Raw genomic sequence first — 23210 nt, 5'->3', positions numbered from 1 at the left:
GGCTATCTTAAGGTTACTTTATACACAACAAGTCTTCAGGAAGTGTAAAAACAAAATCTCTTGCAATGGCAACAGGGTACTTCCTATGAATCTGAAAAAGGAGTAATGACTATATTATCCATTTGTCTCTAGTATCCACGCTAAAACTATTCTATTCTCCCAAGTTCCCACAGGTGGGTTTCTAGCTTTCTTTATATTTTCGTTCATATATTTGGACAACTCCAGGACTATAAGCATTACCTTCACCTATAAAACCTGCACTGTAGCACACAAAATCCTGCACATGCACAGCAAGTGTTTCATTTACTTCATCTCAGATAAGACACAAACTACTCTGCAAAGTAGACTAGTAGATATTACTATTATATACATTTTGCCTATGAGGAAAACTAAAATTTGCCTCAAGAAACATAATGGGGACGTGATAAACCTAGTTCCCACTCCCGATCCAGGACTCTTTCTACCACTTCTCAATTCTCATGGCAGTTCTCTACCTTTTCTGTACTCTGGATCCACATGTGAATTTTGGAATCTAAAGACAGGAACCTCTCTCTTTAAAAGAGATGGACTTCAAACTACATTCACCAGGCTTCTATTACAACTACCTGGACCATATTGAGAACTACCCCCCGCCCCCACTCCTGAAGCTATAAACACTATACACAAAATTTAATATTTAGACTCAAATTTTAAAATATTTGCATGAACTCTTAAATCTATAGAAGCTGAGCAGTCATGGCTGGGTGCGGTGGTTCATGCCTGTGATCCCAGCACTTTGGGAGGCTGAGATGGGAGTTATCGGTTGAGCTCAGGAGTTCAAGATCAGCCTGGGCAACATGGCAAAACCCTGTCTCTACCAAAAATACAAAAAATTAGCCAGGCATGGTGGCACACAGCTGAGGTCCCAGCTACCTGGGGGGCCAAGGTAGGAGGATGACTTGAGTCTGGGAGGCAGAGGTTGCAGTGAGCTGAGATCATGCCACTGCAGCACTTCCAGCCTGGGTGACAAAGTGAGACCCTAGCTCCAAAAAAAAAAAAAAAAAAAAAAAAAAAAGAAGCTGGGTAGTCATGATGGTTAGGCTCCCCATTTAAAAAGGAAGGCTAAAATTACTGTTACTTGTTTTTCCACAATTACTATTTATGGATAGTTTGCCAGATAACTGATACTCCCTTGTACCCCTGATTTTATTTTTTTCTTTTTTTTAGATGGAGTCTCACTCTGCCGCCCAGGGTGAAGTGCAGTGGGACGATCTGGGCTCACTGCAACCTCCACATCCTGGGTGCAAGTGATTCTCCTGCCTCAGCCTCCTGAGTAGCTGGGATCACAGATGTGTGTCACCATGCCCAGCTAATTTTTGTATTTTTAGTAGAGACGGAGTTTTACCATGTTGGCCAGGCTGGTCTCAAACTCCCGACTTTAGGTGATCCACCTGCCTCGGCCTCCCAGAGTGCTGGGATTACAGGCATGAGCCACCGCTCCTGGCACCTAACATACATTTTAAGAGTCATTCTGTCTACCTAATGGACAAGCAGTCCAGTGTCTTTCCCCAGAAAAGATCTAGAATTGGGTCTGTCCACCTTGTTCACTGACCTTTTTAATTAGGTGTATAATCCTGGTATCCAGGGCCCAGCAGGTTTTCCCTTCCCCAATGTCTGGACAATACCCAAGTTCATCAAAGTAGAAACAGGACTCAGTTCCAGACCTTATACCTGGCTGAAAGAATGATATTCTTTTTGTCTCAGCTCAATCTTGGTTAATCTCCATATGCAATCTAACTCTGGAGTGAAAGAGAGGAATGACTCTACCTGTTGCTTTGGGACTACTGCCCTATTTCTTTGTCTGCTGGCTGACCTTCCCTGGGTAAGAGTAACAGCATTTGCAACATTGGGTTTAAGCAGGAAAGCTCTTTCATCTTTGTCCATTGGCCTTGATCTCTCCTGATCAGTACGGTCTGGATTCTTGCTAATCACTAAGGATCCCTTGGCCCTCTATATAATACTAAAGGTATTAGACTTGAACTGTTAGGAAAATTCCTACTCAGCTAATTACATTCTTTCTGCTTTTCTTGGCTTTCTGTATAGTCTCAGCTGGAGTTGAATTTGAATTATTTCCTCAAATTTTAAATTGTTTGCTGGTTTTTGGAAAGCAATGGTAAATTGTTCCCTCAGATGAATACAACTAATTATAATTAAAAAGCCCCATGACTAACCTCTTTCTCCCCGATCCTGCTCTTTTCCTTGAATGACTTTCCATACCATCTCCCACATTCTGGCCTTGAATATTATAATAAGAGCTTAATTCACTGGGCTAGGAGTTTCATGATTCTGTATTTTGTAAAGCAGGTTGAATATTATTAACTTAAAACAATATGGTGGTTCCACTACATACATACTTTTCAGTCTGTATTTATAATCAACTACTAAAAATGACAAGTGTTTTACCTCACAGGTCAGGCCTCACCCATGAGCTAAGAGAAGGCAAAGTTTTTTGTAATAGTCAAAGCCTTGCTCAGCAAATAGAATACAAGTTATGTTTGATTTCTTAAATGAGTATGATTCTTTAATATTTCAAGGAATGTGGAATGCCAATCCTGTGGAATTATATAGGGCAACCCTAATTTTAGCCATGACATCTTGAATGTTTCCCACCCAATTCCATATTCTAGAACTTAGCTTTTTAAATCGTACCAAAATTATGCACTCAAAAAATTTAGAATCAACCAACCAAACTCTTGACAATATAACTTTTTGAAGTAATATGTCTTTATCATGCATACCAATGCACTATACATGTATATGATTGTTAAGTTAGTAATTCATTGACAATCAAAGAGAATGTGTAGCACTTTTCTTAAGGCTGTCCTTTAGCAGCTACTCTTATTCCCGTGGTGCTGCCATATGTTAGTATGATGACTTTATAACTAGTTAAAAAGTCATTGAGGGAAGCCATCTAATTTTCTTTCAGCTTGTTTTGACCCCAAATTATATTATCCTGACTTGACCACCCACCTTATTCTTCAGGGCACTGAAGGATGCTAAAGGAAGATGGCTTGCCACCTCCAAGGCTCTTAAACCAGATGTGCTGTGGGTTCTGAAAGCAGTGCCCAACAAAGAGCTCCAGAAACGTTTTGAGCAATGGCAGCAATGGAAGCACCTACACAATAAGTGACAGCCTTCCAAGATGACTTGATAGATGAGAACACACTAAAATGTTCGTGTAAGTTCTGGTGTAGTTGTTAACACGCAGACATTAGTTAGATCTTGGTTATACGGTTTCAGCCCTCCAGCTGAGAGTTAGGGACAAAATTATTCCTAACATATTGTACTTCAAAAAATGGTACATCCTTTAGGTGCATCTTGCAGATTTCACACAAAATGTTTTAATATTTAGGATCTAGATATTGTTTTGAATGATTTCAAGCATTATCCAAGAAAGATGAAAACTATAACTGAGATAAACATATTGAGTATGTTTTTATATTTTTATTAAACCAATTAATTTTAACCAGGTGTATGTATGACTACTTTGGATGCATTTTGTTTACTTAATTGTAGACCATTCTGACTTAAGATTGGGGGGACAAAAGGTACTATATGTGGTCTTGATTTTAACTAGAAATATAGTGCTTTCAACTCAAATGAAGCCAGCCCGTCCAGTATACCAAATAAGGAGCAAGACCTTTTAAGGATTATTTTGCATTCTAAAGTAATTAAAAGAATATCCCCTTCAATCATGTATGTCCTTTAAACTTTGCTTAATGAGTTTTAAAGGAGAAAAAAAAAAAAACCACGGTACTGTGTGGTACTGTGAATACGGCACAATCTGGAGAAAACTTTCTGATTCCTAATTTATTTTTTTCCCTTGACTTTCTACTTAAAGGTAATCAACACAATTTTCCATTTGTATCAAAGAAAGGCCACAGTTTTTAACTCTTTCATAATAATGTTCCTTGAGTTTCTTGGAGCAAGGAGAAAATATACGTATTTTAGTTACATTTCAACAATTACTTATTAAATGTCCATAGGGATCATGTTCAATGGCAAAGTGAAGTGGAGGACCTATAATAGATAATGAATAAATACTTATTGAATGGATGGATGGAGGAAAAGAAAACTGTATCTTGGGCTCCATATGGAGTTCACTATAAAATTAATTCCCATAGATTAGCCTCCCAAAGTATTTGGTCCATGTAAATACACTTCTGGCTATCATATAATATTAAGCCTAAAGCATCTGCTTAAATTTGGACTTGATTTTTCCAATTATTCCAGTTTTAGAAAATGTTTGGTCACATAAATAGAGCTCTCTCACTAACTTACTTGGACTATTTGGTTACATAATATCTCTGTTCCTCAGTTTATGACAGAATGGAAGTAAGACAAAAACCTCCTCCTTCCTATAGGGACTTTTTTGAGTACATTGATAAATACCTACAAAATGATAAATGCTACTACCTCTTTCAACATTTGCACGATGTTAACTAAACACAAAATATTTTTAGTGTGTGAATTAAAATGCCTCTTTTACTGATGGCCTCAAATGTTTCCTTGTAAGATACCGTGTCAAGAACTGGTTTATATATTATCTGTCCTTCCAGAACGCACTGACATCACACTTCCTAATAGCTTGGTATGATGACTGCTGTCAAAATCGCCTGCATGGAACCATCCCTGACCTGGACTGACACCATGTATTAGCGTGACAGAGACTAAAAAGCTAAGAACCGCCGTGCGATGGCCGGCTTTGGGCACCGGGAATGGAGGCTACGCCATGCGTGAAGGGCCTCAGTCCTGGGGCTTTAATTTAGGAAGAGAATGAAAGCTGGAGGTCTCGTGGGCGGGACTGGAGGCGGCCAGATAGGCAAGAACCCGCAACAGGAGTAGGGACATTTTTTCTTCAAATTCCAATCCCATCCAGCGATAGACAGGCGCCTGGGTCTCCCTCCTCCACGACCACCACACAATGGCACAAACTTTTGCTAGGAACTGAAATCGAAGTCTCTGAGGCAGGCTGGGGCCCAGGCCGGCAGCGGGGAGGAGCAGGGTCCAGCCACCTCGGCGTGGCCTTGGCGAGCGCTCCGGGGTCAGGGACCGTCGTTCTCGCCGCGCTCCACGGCGCGTCACTCGCTGCCCTCGCGACCCCCGGGCGACCCCGGCATTGCCTGACTGCGCCGTCCCGGCGGGCCGGCCCTCTCCACGCCCTCTCCTGGGGTTTGCGGCGGGCACAGCTCCCTCCAGACTGGGTCTCTCCACTAGCCTCCTCCCCGACTGCAGCGTGAGAGCCAGAAGTATCCGAGTCGCGAGCCCCAAGTGCACACAAAGCCCCCAACGGGGCCACGGCGCCTCCACGCCTCGCTACCCCCAGCTCCAGGAGCGCAGAACGCAGCGCCCTGGGTCACCGCGTCTGCCCTGCGGAGCAGCCCCGCTGAGGGGAAGCCTCGGGCAGGAGGCGCAACCCCGCGCACGCAAGCACCCCCGCCCCAAGCAGGGCCCTCTGCCCGAGGGAGACTCTCACCTCAAATAAACGGGCGCTGCCGCCTGCAGGGGGAGGACAGCGGGCGGAGAATACTCACGCTGGGCCCAGCCGCACGGGGACTTCGCTGGGAACCACGCGCGGGCTCGCGCCGGGGAGCGGAGCCCCAGCCTGCAGTCCTGCGCCCGCCCCAGCACCGCCTCCTCGGAAGGGAGGCCTCTACCGTCCGGCAGCGGACCTGCAGCCGCCGCGGAAGACGCTGCCCCGCCCCCGGCCCCGCCCCCCTGCTCCCTCCCCACCCCCCTGCCCCCTCCCTCCGCTCCTCAACGCCCGCCGGGTGCAATCTGCTCTCTCCGGGAGACGAACACGAAGCGACGTGGAAACCCTTCCACCAAAATGAGCTGTGATATCCTTTTGATGGCTATAATTTATTCCAAATCGTCCCTGGACTGAAACGATCAATTAGCAGCCCGAAACGCACTGTTAAGTAAATTGTCACACTCTCTATTACAGGATGGTTATCATATATTTATAAGGTGTGTTTTCTGCAATCAGAACCAACAAGGTGTTGAGCGATCAGTCATAAACGCAATTCTTCAAAAAGAGAGGGAGAGAAGCTCAGCATTGTGTGACGGGGGAATAATCCTCATGACAGTTCTCTCCCCACCCGGTGATGTTTTGTCTCGGCACCTGGGAAGTGCAGTGAGGGCTGGAGCTCTGGACGGACTCTCTTCGCCACGCATGCCCCTGGAAGCAGGGTCCCTGTGAACTACAGAGAGACACCAGCGGAGAGATTTCCTTATTGTGTAAACACAAATCAGTCGTAAGGGCCGCTCCCTCTGTCTTTCTCTGTCTTCCCTCGTATCCACGAAAATAGTATCTTACTCTTTGCTTCTAAGCTTCTAATAGAATGTTTGCATCGTACACTTAATCATAAGTATTTCTTCTTCTTCCTCAGGTCTCAAGGTGTTGACCTCCTCTCTCGATATTTAATTGATGATGTTCGGTAGAAATTATGTCTGGGTGATATGAAGTTTACCCACAGAGAGAACCCTGCTTTCTGAATTGAAATCCTCAGCAGAACTCTTCCATCATTCATAAACGAGATAGCCCAAAGTTCTAAGAAAGTAATAAGAAAGGGCGATTTAGGGCAGGCACCGTGGCTCACGCCTGTAAACCCAGCACTTTGGGAGGCCAAGGCCGGCGGATCACTTGAGGTCAGGAGTTCAAGACCGGCCTGGTCAACATGGTGAAACCCCATCTCTACTAAAAATATAAAAGATTAGCCGGGCATGGTGGTGCATGCCTGTGATCCCAGATATTCAGGAGGCTGGGGCAGGAGAATCTCTTGAGCCTGGGAGGTGGAGGTTGCAGTGAGCTGAGATCATGCCACTGCACTGCACTCCAGCCTGGGCGACAGAATGAGACTCTGTCTCAAAAAAAAAAATACTGATTCAGCCTGGTAGCTATTTTGACTGGACCAGGCCATGGATACATTGTTATTTTCCTTCTCAGTGGCCAGAAATATACATCTGGAACTTCTGAGTTTTTCCCCTTACAAACATTGATCAGATAGTCAGCCATGAACCACCAATCAATCATTTTTTAGAAAGGTTCTAGTTTGCATCCAAGTGATATTCCTTTTGCCTGAAAAACATAGCTTTAGAGCCTAGACTACTGGTTATTGATTGTGAAAAAAATTTAGCAGCTAGAATTATGCCTTTGTAGTAATAAAGTGACATTCATGCAGAGCGAATCACAAGGTGTGAAGGTGAGATGCAGAATTTATACCACATTCTTCTTAGGTTAAGTGCCCCCATGACTTTTGCATGGGAGGGCTTATTTGCAATGCCAACCCTTGAAGAATGGGGAGAAAGGAAATCTGGTTGGGCATTTGAGCTGTGGAGGCAGCTGCTGCCATTGGGCTTTCACCCCCACCCTCCCAGCATAAATGAAGTACCACATTCCTCTGTCAGAAAGCAATGGGGATAGGGAACCTTGATTCATCTGAGGACTGGCATAGCAAAGATACAGACCAAGCAACTTCACCTTGTGCCTTCCAATATTATTGATTTAATTGGCATTTAACAGCTAGTATTTATTGAACATTTACTCCATGCCAGGCACTGAGCTTTAAACTACAGGTGCACCTCAATTTATGATGGGATTGTCCTGATAAACCTATTGTAGATTAAAAATACCTTAAGTTGAAAGTACATTTCTGACTTACAATATTTTCAATTTATGATGGGTTTATTTGAACATAACCCCATCATAAATCAGGGAACTTCTGTACCATTGTAAAGTTGTAAAGTACAGAAATGCTAAGTCAAACCATTCTAAGTTGGGGACCATTTGTTTGTGTATTATCTTATTTAATTATTTCAACAATCTTATTGGAGAAGGTTCTTTATTTTGCCAAAGAGAAAACTGAGACCTGGAAAAATTAAGTAATTTATGCAAGACCACCTTCCTAGTAGGTGATGACTTCAAATCCAAGTCAGTCTCCAATGCCCACACTCTTCACCCCAACAATATAATACTTCAGAAATTTAAGGTTTTAAGATTTTTTTCCACCAAAAAGATTTTAGTGGAGCTGATGATACAATGAGAGTGGTAAATTCTGGGAGACGATTGAAAGAACAGCTGTTTGCAATAGAAAGCCACACTGGGTACTTACACAGCCCCTCCCCACCTTGGTAGATTACCTCTTCTCTGTTCTATCCTTCCTACACTTCGTGATTTCTTCTTCAGAGTTACCACCTGCCATTTAGCGAAACAGACCTCACCCAAGGTCAATGATGGCTGCTAAGCTTGGGGTTGATGGGGGAAGGTGGATGCAGCAGACCCCAGAGAAAACAGAGCACCCTGAGGAGGAGGCAGAGGAGGCCAGAGGCCCTTGTCTCAGACATCCAGCTCTGAGAGCGAAATGTTGCTTCCTAATGGACTTTAAATTACCAACATCGCTAAACTCTCCCTTAATAGACTTGTAAAGATTTGCTTGCTACCTTTTTCCTCCTTCATGTAGAATTTGTAATCAAGAGCTCAATTTTGTCATTTGGAAATACTAATTATCTAATCACGGCATGCTGTATAACGTACTTGTCTGCCCAATTAGCCAGGACAATTATTAAAATTCAGAGGCCTAATTATGTCTCAATTTAATGCTGGCAAACTTGCATACAGAGCAGTAATTAAAATCCTCTCTTTCCCTCTGCCTTTAGGGCAGAGGATGATTAGGCCCTGTCAGGGGGTGTACTGAACCAAACCAGTGAAGCGTATTGTGCAACATGACCCTGCATTGTTAAGTGTGTCAACATATTAACCTGAATTCCCTTCAGCCCCCACATAATCACATTTGGTGGAAGAATAAAGGAGCTAAAACATGAAGCATTTTATTAAAAAAACATAAATTCATTTTAATTAATGCTGTGAGAGTTCTGGTGAATTTCACATTTCCAAGTGCTGGAAGACATAAGATTGGTTCATCTAATTACTAGCAAATTTGTTCTTGTTAAAACTACTTTTTTTACCCTTTTAAAGAAAATAATTTTTGGGGTAGCATTAAAAAAAAAAAAGCCCTAGTTAGCTTCCAGTAATACAGTTGATTACCAGCTTTGATGATGGAACACAAGTGAATGTTGACTTCCAAAAGATTCAAACCCAAGACTGGAGGCATTGAGGGGGAAAAATACTATAATTTAATACTTGAAAGATGTTAATAAAAGTGGAATATTACAAATCATAATATTGAAATAAATTCAAAATATTTATCTTTTGAGCTCTTAAGTTTGATGTCTGAAATTGAACCAGGGTGAGAAGACCAGAGCATTGCACAAATTCATGATGTTTGCAAGCTCCAGACGGTGTGTGTCCACCTTGCTAGCATCTAAACCACCTTCTCTATCGTGTAAGGAGAGCCACAAAACCCATTAAGACTCCTGAGCTGTCCTCTAAGTTCTGGCTTTCACTCATGATGGTCTTTAGAGATTATTCATGTATTCAACTAATGAAGGACAACATTTAGTCTAGACCAAAAATGAATTATTCTGGAGCAGAACTTCTTTCAATTGCTTCCCAAATTCTTGCTGTATGGATAGCTTCCACAGAGTAAGAGACACACAAATACACACTCATGCACACTCGCACAGAGTCCCTTACTTGGACAGAGCTTACTCTCATCTCAATTGATCTGTTTTTCTTTTTTTTTTTTTAGATGGAGTTTTGCTCTTGTTGCCCAGGCTGGAGTGCAGTGGTGTGATCTCGGCTCACTGTAACCTCCACCTCCTGGGTTCAAGTGATCCTGCCTCAGCCTCCCAAGTAGCTGGGATTGCAGGTGCCCACCACCACACCTGGCTAATTTTTTATATTTTTTGTAGAAACTGGGTTTCACCATGTTGGCCAAGCTGGTCTCAACCTCCTGACCTCAGGTGATCTGCCTGCCTGGGCCCCACAAACTGCTGGGAATACAGGTGTGAGCCACCACGCCCTGCCAATTGATCTCATTTTTAATCTCGTGATCGCCTTGTAACACACGTAAGGCAAGCATGTCTCCATGTTAATATGGGGCAGTTAATATACTTGCCCAAGCTCACCACTCCATACTCTTACTTCTTGGTTGTAGGCAGGGTAAGACTAGACCTCCGTTCTCCTTGCTGCCCACTGCATCAGTTAGCTGTGGATCAGTCACCAATCAGGGATGCTTAGTTTGGTTAAATATGTCATGTTGAGATCGAAGTATAGATAATGTTATAAACAATGAGACAACAAGGGGACAGCCTATGTACCAACACCAGAGGACCTCTTGTCCTCAGTCAATACTTACTTGCAACATGTTTAGCCATATTTGTTTAGATTTGATGCCTCTGGCCCATTTTCTTCCTCTTTAAGCTTTTATATTTCTCAAGTTTTATATAGTTTCATCTGGGCCAGTGATAGTAAAATTTGGGTTCCTTCCTCCTAATCTTGCTGTGGTACAATGTGGTGTGTTTAGGGACAGTTCTGGCTGGTACATGTCCTCTTACTAACAAAGGCAGTGACTACAGCTATCTCTATAAGAGATGGTTGGCTGGAGCCAGGACAGGCCCTTAGGCACTTGTGCTACAAAACCCAGGGGTGGTAGTCCTCCCTCCACACCCGCCACTACCCCCCACCCCCACCTCCCAGGGAGTAGGCCCTGTGTCTTGAAAATGGCCTTGCTCTGAGCCTCTTTGGATGGCAAACTGAAGTGCAAATCTGTGTTCTGACTTGTTCCCGTGGCTGTCAGCATGTTTTCCTCTTGTCAGCAGCAATTGACTGGTCAGGCTCACCCCTGTACAGCAATTGTAACAGCTCATTGACAGACTAGTGACCCAGCTGGACCTGATAATGGAAAACTATTGATTTTTGTGGGCTCCACGAATCTAAAATGAACGACTGATGTAATGTCATCAATTGTCTCGGACTCTGATAACCCAGGGGGAAAAAGTTTCAGGGATTGCTTGTATTTCCTGACAATAGTGTTCCAAAATCTCACTGAGCATATGTAAGAAGAAGCCCATTTCTTAGATGGGCTTTAAATGACCCCGATTAGTCCATCAGGGTTTCAACGCTGAGGCTTGCATGTTAAATGAATTGGAAATTAGGATTATCAATTAGCAGAACTGAGACATAACGTACAATTTAGGAAAGATATTTGTGGAGAAGCACTTTGAGAGGAAAATGTTTAAAATGTTTATTATAAAACAAGCTCACAGGAAAAAAAAAAAAAAAGCTGGGAGGAAACCAAAATATATAGGCTCTCCAAGAGCCTTGATGTATGAAATTGTGATAGAACTATGAGGCTGCTTTGGCTTGCCTGTGTGTGTTTTTTTTGTTTTGTTTTGAGACGGAGTCTCGCTCTGTCGCCCAGGCTGGAGTGCAGTGGCGCAATCTCGGCTCACTGCAAGCTCCGCCTGCCGGGTTCACGCCATTCTCCTGCCTCAGCCTCTCCGAGTAGCTGGGACTACAGGCGCCCGCCACCACACGCGGCTAATTTTTTTGTATTTTTGGTAGAGACGGGGTTTCACCGTGGTCTCGATCTCCTGACCTCGTGATCCGCCCGCCTCGGCCTCCCAAAGTGCTGGGATTACAAGCGTGAGCCACCGTGCCCGGCCTTGCCTGTGTTGATTTATTTGTAGTAGAAAGAAAGGCTTGAAAATAATGTAGAGATGCCTTAAACGTGTGTTGCAGGAAATCACTATTTAGTTTTGTTTTTTAAACAATTTTCTCCTTACTTGATCATTTAAAAATCCTCAAACATTGCTTAGTGTGTTTTTTAGAAACAAGAGCATTTTTTTCTTGAGCCAAATTAGCAATGGGTTGGAGCTAATTTTGCCCAGTGGACAGGTCTAGAAAATTCTGTACTCTATGCTGAATCCTGATAGATAGGATTTCCCTTAATGGCCTCTGCCAAAGGGAGCTTGGTTAAAAAAAAAAAAAAAAAAAGAAGGCAAGGCTATTGATCTTGGCTGCCAAACTGATACATTTAGTTCACAATCCACTTGTAGTGAGAACATAATCATCTTATGGTCCTGATCAAATTCAGACATTCTTAGAACACAGTTCTGAAGGCTAGACAAATCAGAACATAGAAATAACAGGGGTGCTTCCCCACCCATTTTATGTGCTCAAAGAGGGCTAGAAGTCTCAGTAAGGGTCCAGAAAGAGCAGGCCCCAGAGGAGATGAATCTATGTGTGGCTGGACTCCTGTTCACAGGATGCTGCCATCTTCACACTCTGCTGTCATGGTCCTTCTCTGGCCTTTGATTAGCATCGCCCCTTACAACACTACACCTCTGGTTTTCTAGCACTATCAAAATCAACCTTGCCAATTGTTTGGCTGGCTACCTATTAGCAAAGACACACAAGGTTGAGGTTGAGACCTGAAAGAAAATTAGGCTAGGCAAAAAAAATTGGTATTTGGACATCAATAAATAAAAAAGGCTTGATGCAGAGAACACAAAATTTGCCTGATGCTGTGTGATGTGTCTTATGGCCCAGCCAAGGCATCAACAGGTCAAAGGTCCGGGGTGAGGTCTTATATATTTTGGAATTCTCTACAGTGGTTTTCATGAGGCCTTGCATGTCACAAATATATAAATAATCATTGAATAAAGGAGCAAATAGGCTATTTTTAAGTATAGAAAGATGAAGGTAACATTTTCCAGCGTATAATAGATTTGGCAGAAAATATTTGCTATCAGGGTTTTCCATGTGCAGACTCATGCCAGTCCATGAAGGAGCTTCACCTGTCTGTGGTAAATATAAATAAATGAACAAAAGGAAGTTAATAGGATTTTATAAAGCAAAACTTAATCTTTTTAAAAGCCAGGTCAGAGATCTTGTGGTTCCAAGATTGATTGATGCAGTATCTCAGCAACATAATCGAGGACCCAGGTTTTTTCCATATTCTTCACTGGCTATCTCAGCATGTTCACTTGTCCTGTTATACTCTCTTCCATCATGGACAGCAATATGACCACACAGTCCCTGGTGTTCAATGTAGATAGTAATACTTAGCAGCAGGAAAAGGGGACATTCCTCTGTTGTGTCCCTTTTTAAGACTTAAGGAACACTTCCCCAAAAGCCCATTTTCTCACTTTCCCTCAAGCTTCATCCAGAGTTGTGTCATCGGCCTGTTTCTAAACTGTTTGCTGGCTAAAGGAATAGATTAATCATTATTGGATTCTTAATCTATATCCATCCTCTGGGGCTAGAGAAGAGCACAGCATCCCCTAAAGTATATCACACCTGAAAATAAGTCACCTGAAAAGAAAATTAAGTTTCTGTTTACAAGGAAAAAAAAAAAGGGACACATCAACTTAGAATAACTGTTTCGATGACACTCCCTCTTAGAAGTCAGCCATCATGTAAGAAATTCAGATGCCCTGAGGACACCATACTATGAGGAAACCTGACCCAGCCATTTGGAGAAACACAGAGACACCAGTCAAGTGAGTGAGAATTTTTTGGACCTTCTAGCTCAGTTTAAGATGAATACAGCCGAGTGAATAATCCAGAACTGCCCAGCCAAGTCCTGCTCAAATTCTTGACCCAAAGAGATAAAATGGTTGTTAGTTTAATTAAGCCTCTAAGATTTGGGGTAGTTTATTGTATAGCAATAGGTAACAAAAAAACATCCAACAATGTGGTGTCTAGAAGAGAGACAGTTTAAATATAGAGGTACTAAGAGGTTGAAATTAAAAGATGGAAAAAAATATACTATGCAAACAATAATCATATAAAAGACAGAATTACTATATTAACATCAGACCAAAGTAGGCTTCAAGACAAGCAATGTTGCCAGAGAAAATGGGTAATGTTTCATAATAATAAAATTATAAGTGTATGTATCTAAATCAGAGATTCAAAATACATTATGCAAGAATTGTCAGAACTAAACAGAAATAGATCATTCAGAATTATAATTAGAGATTTAAGGCCTCCCAACAACTGTAGCCCCTCCCCACGCCCATGATTAAGAATATGGAAAAGCTTAACAACACAATCAACTATCTTGATGTAACTGATATTTGTATAACACTATGTATTAGTCCATTTTCACACTGCTGATAAAGATATACCCGTGACTGGGAAGAAAAAGAGGTTTAATTGGACTTACAGTTCCACATGGCTGGGGAGGCCTCAAAATCATGGTGGGAGGTGAAAGATACTTCTTACATGGTGACAGCAAGAGAAAATGAGGAAGAAGCAAAAGCAGAAACCGCAAATAAATCCATCAGATCTCATGAGACTTATTCACTATCACGAGAATAGCACAGGAAAGATGGGCCCCCATGATTCAATTATCTCTCCCTGGGTCCCTCCCACAACACATGATAACTCTGGGAGATACAATTCAAGTTGAGATTTGGTTGGGACACAGCCAAACCATATCATTCCGCCCTGGCCCCTCCAAATCTCATGTCATCACATTTCAAAACCAATTATGCCATCCCAAAAGTCCCCCAAAGTCTTAACTCATTTCAGCATTAACTCAAAGGTCCACAGTCCAAAGTTTCATCTAAGACAAGGCAAGTCTTCTGCCTATGAGCCTGTAAAATCAAAAGCAAGCTAGTTACTTCCTACATACAATGGGGGTACAGGTATTGAGTAAATACAGCTGTTCCAAATGGGAGAAATTGGCCAAAACAAAGGAGTTACATGGCCCATGCAAGTCCGAAATCCAGCGGGGTAGTCAAATTTTAAAGCTCCAAAATGATCTCCTTTGATTCCAGGTCTCACATCCAGGTCATGCTGATGCAAGAGGTGAGTTCCCATGGTCTTGGGCAACTCTGTCCCTGTGACTTTGCAGGGTACAGCCTCCTCCTGGCTGCTTTCATGGGCTGGCATTGAGTGTCTGTGGCTTTTCCAAGTGGGTGGTGCAAGCTGTCAGTGGATCTACCATTCTGGGATCTGGAGGATGGTGGTCTTCTTCTCACAGCTTCACTAGGCAGTGCCCCAGTAGGGACTCCGTGTGGAGGCTCCAACCCCACATTTCCCTTCTGCACTATCCTTGCAGAGGTTCTCCATGAGGGCCCCACCCCCGCAGCAAACTTTTGCCTGGGCATCCAGGAGTTGCCATACATCTCCGAAATCTAGGCGGAGGTTCCCAAACCTCAATTCTTGACTTCTGCGCACCTGCAGGCTCAATACCACATGGAAGCTGCCAAGGCTTAAGGCTTCCACCCACTGAAGCCACAGCCTGAGCTCTGTATTTTGGCCCCTTTCAGCCATGGCTGGAGTGGCTGGGACACAGGGCACCAAGTCCCTAGGCTGCACACAGCACAGGGACCCTGGGCCCAGCCCATGAAACCACTTTTTCCTCCTGGGTCTCCAGGCCTGTAATGAGAGGGGCTGCTGGGAAGGTTTCTGACATGGCCTGAAGACATTTTCCACATAGTCTTGGAGATTAACATTAGGCTTCTTGCTACTTATGCAAATTTCTGCAGCTGGCTTAAATTTATCCTCAAAAAATGGGTTTTTCTTTTCTACTGCATTGTCAGGCTGCAAATTTTCTGAACTTTTATGCTCTGTTTCCCTTTTAAAATGAAAGGCTTTTAACAGCACCCAAGTCACCTCTTGAATGCTTTGCTGCTTAGAAATTTCTTCCACCAGATACCCTAAATCATGTCTCTCAAGTTCAAAGTTCCATAGATCTCTAGGGCAGGGGCAAAATGCCACCAGTCTCTTTGCTAAAACATAACAAGAGTCACCTTTGCTCCAGTTCCCATCAAGTTCCTCATTTCCATCTGAGACCACCGCAGCCTGGATTTTATTGTCCATGTCGCTATCAGCATTTTGGGCAAAGCCATTCAACAAGTCTCTAGGAAGTTCCAAACTTTCCCACGTTTTTCTTTTTTCTTCTGAGCCCTCCAAACTGTTCCAACCTCTGCCTATTACCCAGCTCCAAAGTCGCTTCCACATTTTTGGGTATTTTTCAGCAACGCCCCACTCTACTGGTACCAATTTACTGTATTAGTTTGTTTTCACGCTGCTAATAAAGATATACCCATGATTGGAAAGAAAAAGAGGTTTAATTGAACTTACAGTTCCACATGGCTGGGGAGGACTTAGAATCATGGCAGGAGGTGAAAGATACTTCTTACATACCGGTGGCAAGAGAAAATGAGGAAGAAGTAAAAGCAGAAACCCCTGATGAACCCATCAGCTCTCATGAGACTTACTCACTATCATGAGAATAGCATAGGAGAGACAGGCTCTCATGATTCAGTTACCTCCCCCTCTGGGAGATACAATTCAAGTTGAGATTTTGGTGGGGACATAGCCAAACCATATCACACTACATCCAACAATATAATATACATTATTTTCAAGGGCACATAAATTGTTCACCAAAATAGACTATCATGTTGGGCCACAAAATAGGTCTCAATAAATTTGAATACACTGAAATTACACAAAGTAAGTTTTCTGACCACAAGAGAATGAAATAAGAAATGAATAATAGTAAGATAATTTTAAAATTCCCCCAAATCTTTGGAAATTAAATAACATACTTCTATTAATCTATGGGTCAAAGAAGAAATCATAAGGAAAATTAAAAATATTTTGAACCAAATTATTATTTTATTTATTTATTATTATTATTATTTTTGAGATAGAGTCTTGCTCTTGTTGCCCAAGCTGGAGTACAGTGGCTCTATCTTGGCTCACTGCAACCTCTGCCTCCTGGGTTCAAGCGATTCTTCTGCCTCAGCCTCCCCAGTAGCTGGGATTACAGGCACCCACCACCACACCGGGCTAATTTTTTCATTTTTAGTAGAGACAGGTTTTCACCATGTTGGCCAGGCTGGTCTCAAACTCCTGACCTCAGGTGATCCACCCACCTTGGCCTCCCAAAGTGCTGGGATTACAGGCGTGAGCCACCCCACCCAGCCAATAATTTCAAAAAGATCGAAAATCAATTATCTAAGTTTCCCCATTAAGAAACTGGGAAAAAGCCTGGGCTCTGTGGCTCATGCCTGTAATCCCAACACTTTGGGAGGCCGAGGTGGGCGGATTGCCTGAGCTCAGGAATCGAAACCAGCCTGGGCAACATGGCGAAACCCCCTGTCTCTACTAAAATACCAAAAAAAAAAAAATGAGCCAGGCGTGGCAGCATGAGCCTGTAATCCCAGCTACTCCAGAGGCTAAGGCAGGAGAATCACTTGAACCAGGGGGTTGGAAGTTCCAGTGAGCCAAGATACTGTCACTGCACTCCAGCCTGGTGACAGAGCTAGACTCTGTCTAAAAAGAAAAAAAAAACCAAAAAACAAAAGAAAGGAAGAAACTGGGGAAAAATTAGCAAATTAAATCTGTAGTAAGTAGTTTCATTTAGGAAATAATGAAGAAAACAAAGACAAAAGCAGAAGTCAATAACATAGAAAAATAAAACAATAGAGGAATTTAACAAAGCCAAAATTTGGTTCTTTGAAAAGATTTTGAAGAACCGATAATCCTCTAGCTAAACTTACCAATAAAAAAGAGAAAACACAAACTAAAAATACCAGAAATGAAAGAGGGGAATCACCACAGATCCTCCAACCATCAAAAGGACAATAAGGAAATATATGAGCAACCCTTATGCCTTTATACAGCTGACCCTTGAACAGGATATCTTCATCTTTTTTGAACAACACGATTTCTTCATCTTTTATCCCCCGTTTCTTCCTCCTCCTCCTCCTCCATCTTCTTTCTTCTTCTTCTTTTATTATTATTATTATTATTATTATTATTTTGGTAGAGACAGGGTCTCCCTATGTTGCCCTGGCTGGTCTCAAACTCCTGGGGTCAACTGATCTTGCCTGAGTCTCTCTGAGTGCTAGGATTATAGGCGTGAGCCACTGATACGGGCCACAAATTTCTTTAAAAAGCAAAACTTGTCAGTGGGACATGTTGGCTCACACCTGTAATTCTAGTACTTTAGGAGGCTGAGGCCAGGGAACATCAGTTGAGGACAGAAGTTTGAGACCAGCCTCGGCAACATAGCAAGACCCCATCTGTGTGAAAAATTTAACAATTACCCAGGCATGGTGGCACATGCCTGAAGTTCTAGCTACTCTGGTGGCTGAGGTGGAAAGATTGCTTGAGCCCAGGAGTTCAAGGCTGCAGTGAGCTATGATTGTGCCACTGCATTCCGGCCTGGGCAACAGAGCAAGACCCTGTCTCTAAAACAAAAACAACAACAAACCTCCTAAAACCTCATCAAAACTGCCATATAAGTAAATAGAAAAGTTGAATAGCCCTATATCTATCCAAGAAGTTAAATCCATCATTAGAACAATAACAACAACAAAACTCCAGGCCCAGTTAGTGCCACTGGCAAATTCCATAAAATCTTGAAAGTAGTAATGACATCAGCCTTAAAATAGGGGAGAAGAAGCCAGGCACGATGGCTCATGCCTGTAATCCTAGCACTTCGGGATGCCCAGGCTGGCAGATCACTGGAGGTCGAGAGTTCAAGACCAGCTTGGCCAACATGGCGAAACCCCATCTCTATCAAAAATACAAAAATTAGCCAGTCCTGCTGGCAGGCGCCTGTAGTCCCAGCTACTCAGGAGGCTGAGGCATGAGAATTGCTTGAGCTCAGGAGGCAGAGGTTGCAGTGAGCCAAGTTCACGCACTGCATTCCAGCCTGGGCAATAGAGCGAGACTCTGTCTCAAAAGAAAAAAAAAGGGGAGAAACCATTTCCATGCTTCTTTGATAAAAACCAGCATAACCTTGATACAAAAGCTTTAAAAGACAATACAAAGACATAAAATATAAACCATATATCACCTATGAACCTAGACGCAAAACTCACTAAAAATATTAACAAATCAAACCTAGCAATATATAAAAAGGATGTATATAATAATCAAGTGTAGTTTATATGAGAAATTCAAGTTAGTCTCTGTCATTTGAAAATCAATGAAATTCAACATATTAATAAAGGAGAAAAATCATTTGAACATCTCAATAAATACAGAAAAAGCATTTAATAATGTTTTTTTTTTTTGAGATGGACTGTCGGTCTGTCGCCCAGGCTGGAGTGCAGTGGCGCAATCTCAGCTTACTGCAACTTCTGCCTGCTAGGCTCAAGCAGTTCTCCTGCCTCAGCCTCCAAGTAGCAAGGGCTACAGGTGCCCGCCACCAGGACCGGCAAATTTTTGTATTTTTAGTAGAGACGGGGCTTCAGCATGTTGGCTAGGCTGATCTCAAACTCCTGATCTCAGGTGATCCACCCACCTCAGCCTCCCAAAGTGCTGGGGTTACAGGCATGAGCCACTACGCTCAGCCACATTTGATAAAATTCAATACCCATTAATAATAAAAACTTTCAGCAGACTAGAGCTATGGCCTCTATGAAAAACAAACAACTAAACATTATGCACAATGGTAATATGTTGAATGCTTTCTTCTTAAGATTGGGAATAAGGCCTGATTCTACTTTTCTTTTTTTTTTTTTTTCGAGACGGAGTTTTGCTTTGTCAGCATGCATCAATACTTGATTCCTTCTTATGGATATTATTTCATTGCACAGATACACCACAATTTGTTTACTCATTCACCATTTGATGTATATTTGGTTTTTCCACTTTGGGGCTATTTTGAATAATGCTAGTATGAAAATTCATGTACAAATTTTTGTGTGAATATGTTTTCATTTCTTCCTTTTTGAGGCGCTGCCAAACTTTTCCAAAGTGGCTGCACTAATTTACAATCCCACCAGCAATACATGCAGTTTCCAATTTCTCCACATCCTTGGCAATACTTTTAGTGTCTGTCTTTTTTATATATCCATCCTAGTGGGTGTAAAGTATTTCTCATTGTGGTTTTGGCTTGCGTTTCCCTACTGACATGATGTTGAACATCTTTTAATGTGTTTATTGGCCATTTGTATATATTTTTGGAGAAATGTCTATTCAAACTCCTTGCCTGCTTTAAAATTGGGTTGTTTATTATTGAAGTGTAAGAGTTCTTTATATGTTCTGGACACCAGATCCTTATCAGATATATCATTTGCAAACATTTTCTTCCATTCTGTAGATTGTTTTTTCACATTCTTGATAGTGTCTTTGGATGCAAAACTTTTAATTTCGGTGAAGTCCAATTACCCATTCTTTCTTTTATTGCTTATGTTTTGTTGTCATATGTAAGAAACTGTTGCCTAAGTCTAAAACCCAAAAAATTTACATTTGTTTCCCTTTAAGAGTTTTTAAAGTTTTAGCTCTGACAAAATTTAGATTGTTGATTTATTTTGAGTTAATTTTTCTATATGGTGTGAGACAGTGGTCCAAATTCATCCTTTTGCATTTTGTACTAGGATAGCTAGTTATTCCTACACCAGTTGTTGAAAAGACTGTTCTTTGTCCATTGAATGGTCTTGGCACCCTTACTGAAAAATCTATGTATGGGTTTCTTTCTGAACTCTCAATTCTATTCCATGGATTTATATGTCTATCCTTATACCAGTACCACTCTGTGTTGATTGCTGCAGTAAGTTTTGAAATTGGGAACTGTGTGTCTCCAATTATGTTCTTCTAAAAAAACTGTTAGGCTATTCAGGGTTCCTTACATTTCCATATAAATTTTAGAACCCAGCTTTTCCATTTCTTCAAAAGAAAGCCATTGGAATTTTCATAGAGAATTGCATTGAATTTGTAGATCAATTTGGGGAGTTCTTTCATCTAAACAATATTTTCCAATCCAAGAACACAGGATATCTTTCCATTTATTTAGATCTTCTTTTTTTTTTGATGGAGTCTCGCTCTGTCACCCAGGCTGGAGTGCAGTGGTGCCATCTTGACTCACTGCAAGCTCCGCCTCCTGGGTTCATGCCATTCTCCTGCCTCAGTCTCCCGAGTAGCTGGGACTACGGGCGCCCACCACCATGCCCAGCTAATTTTTTTGTATTTTTAGTAGAGACAGGGTTTCACCATGTTGGCCAGGATGGACTCGATCTCCTGACCTCATGATCTGCCTATCTTGGCCTCCCAAAGTGCTGGGATTACAGGCATGAACCACCACACCCAGCCAGGTCTTCTTAATTTCTTTCAATGATGTGCTGTGGTTTTCAGTATATAAATCTTACACTTCTTTGGTTAAATTTATTATTAAGAATTTTATGTTTGTTGGTGCTATTGTAAATGAAACTGTTTTCATTTCATTTTCTGATTTTTCATTGCTAATTTATAGAAATACAACTGATTTTTGTATATTAATCTCATATCCTGCAACTTTGCTCATACTAATTAGCTCTAATAGTTTTTTGTAGGTTTTTTAGGGCTTTCTACCTATATAAGATTATGTCATTTGCAAATAGAGATTGTTTTACCTTTTTCTTCCCAATCAAGATGTCTTTTTCTTTTATTTTCTTCACTAATTGCCCTTCCAGTACAATATTGAATGGAAGCAGTGAGACCAGACATCCTTGACTTGTTCCTGATCTTAGAGTGAAAGTGTTCAGTCTTTCACCATTAAATACGATGTTGACTGAGGGTTTTTCATTGATGCCCTTTATCAAGTTGAGGAAGATCCCCTATATTTCTAGTTTGTTGAATGTTTTATCATGAAAGAATGTTGGATTTTGTCAAATGGTATTTCCTGCATCTATTGAGCTGTTTATGTGTTTTGCCCCTTAATTCTATTAATATGGTGTGATATATTGATTTTCATATTTTGAATCAACTTTCCATTCCTGGGATAAATTCCACTTGGTCATAGTGTGCAATTCTCTTTCTATACTGCTCAATTTGGTTTGTAAGTATTTTGTTGAGGACTTTTGCATCTCTATTTACAAGGGATATTGGTCTGTAGTTTTCTTAAGATGTCTGGCCTTGGTATCAATGTAATATTGGCCTCGGTATCAATGTAATATTGGCCTTGGTATCAATGTAATATTGGCCCCACAGAATGAGTTATGAAGCATTCCCTCCTCTTCTATTTTTTTGAGAGAATTTGAGAAGAATTGGTGTCAAGTATTCTTTAAATGTTCAGGAGAATTCAATAGGGAAGCCATCTGATCCTCGACTTTTCTTTGTTGGAAGTGTTTCTTGATTACTAATGCAATCTCTTCATTGTAGGTCTATTCATGTTTTCTATTTCTTCCTGAATCAGATTTGGTATTTTGTGTGTTTCTAGAAATTAATACAATTCATCTAGTTACCTAATATGTTGGCATACAATTATCTATAGTATTCCCTTATACTCCTTTTTATCTGTAAGGCCAGTAGAAATGTTCCCTCTTTCATTTCTGATTTTAGTAACTTGAGTCTACTCTCTTCTTTTCTTTGGTCTATCTAGAGATTTGTCAATTTTGTTGATTTTTTTTTTTTTTTGAGAGAACCAGCTTTTAGTTATGTTGGTTTTCTTTGACCCCTTAATTACTTAGAAGTGCAATTTCCATATATTAGAATTTCTCAGTTTTCTTCCTATTATGGATTTGTTGTTGTTGTTTTTTTTTTTTTTTTGAGACAGAGTTTCACCCTTGTCACCCAGGCTGGAGTGCAGTGGCACAATCTCAGATCACTGCAACCTCTGCCGCCTCACGAGTTCAAGCGATTCTCCTTCCTCAGCCTCCCGAGTAGCTGGGATTACAAGCACCTGCCACCACACCTGGCTAATTTTTTCATTTTTAGTAGAGATGGGGTTTCCCCATGTTGGCCAGGCTTGTCTCGAACTCCTGACCTCAGGTGATCCACTCACCTCGGCCTCCCAAAGTGCTGGGATTACAGGCGTGAGCCACTGCACCCAGCCCCTATTATTGATTTCTAATTTCATTCCTTTGTTGTTGGAAAAAATACTATGTATGATTTTAATTTTTTAAATTTTATTGAGGCTTGTTTATGGTCTAACATATGTTCTATCCTGAAGAATGTTCCATGTGCAGTTGAGAAGAATGTGTATTCTATTACTGTTGAGTAGGGTTTTCTTTAGATGTGTTAGGTATAGATAGCTTATAATGTTGTTCAAGGCTTCTATTTCCTTGCTGATCTTCTGCCTAGTTGTTTATGCATTACTGAAAGTGGGGTACTGAAGTTTCTAATTTTTGACATTTCTGAACCATTTCTCCATTCTGTCAGTTTGTGCTTCATGTATTTTGGGGTTCTGTTGTATATGTTATATACACTTAGAATTGTCATATATTCTTTTTTTTTTTTGAGACGGAGTCTCAATCTCGACTCACTGCAAGCTCTGCCTCCCGGGTTCATGCCATTCTCCTGCCTCAGCCTC

General features: G+C 41.5%; 1 long non-coding RNA gene across 1 annotated transcript; it reads left to right on the top strand.

The window, feature by feature from the left end:
* The first annotated feature begins 5775 nt into the window (after positions 1-5775).
* LOC116468386 (uncharacterized) lies at positions 5776-8900 on the top strand. Its single transcript, XR_004248042.2, has 2 exons — positions 5776-6296; positions 8228-8900. It is a non-coding gene; the product is annotated as an uncharacterized LOC116468386 (long non-coding RNA).
* Positions 8901-23210: the final 14310 nt, after the last annotated feature.

Source organism: Hylobates moloch, unplaced genomic scaffold, assembly GCF_009828535.3.
Source record: "Hylobates moloch isolate HMO894 unplaced genomic scaffold, HMol_V3 SCAFFOLD_5, whole genome shotgun sequence".
Lineage (NCBI taxonomy): Eukaryota > Metazoa > Chordata > Mammalia > Primates > Hylobatidae > Hylobates > Hylobates moloch.
This window is presented reverse-complemented; position numbering and strand designations above follow the sequence as displayed.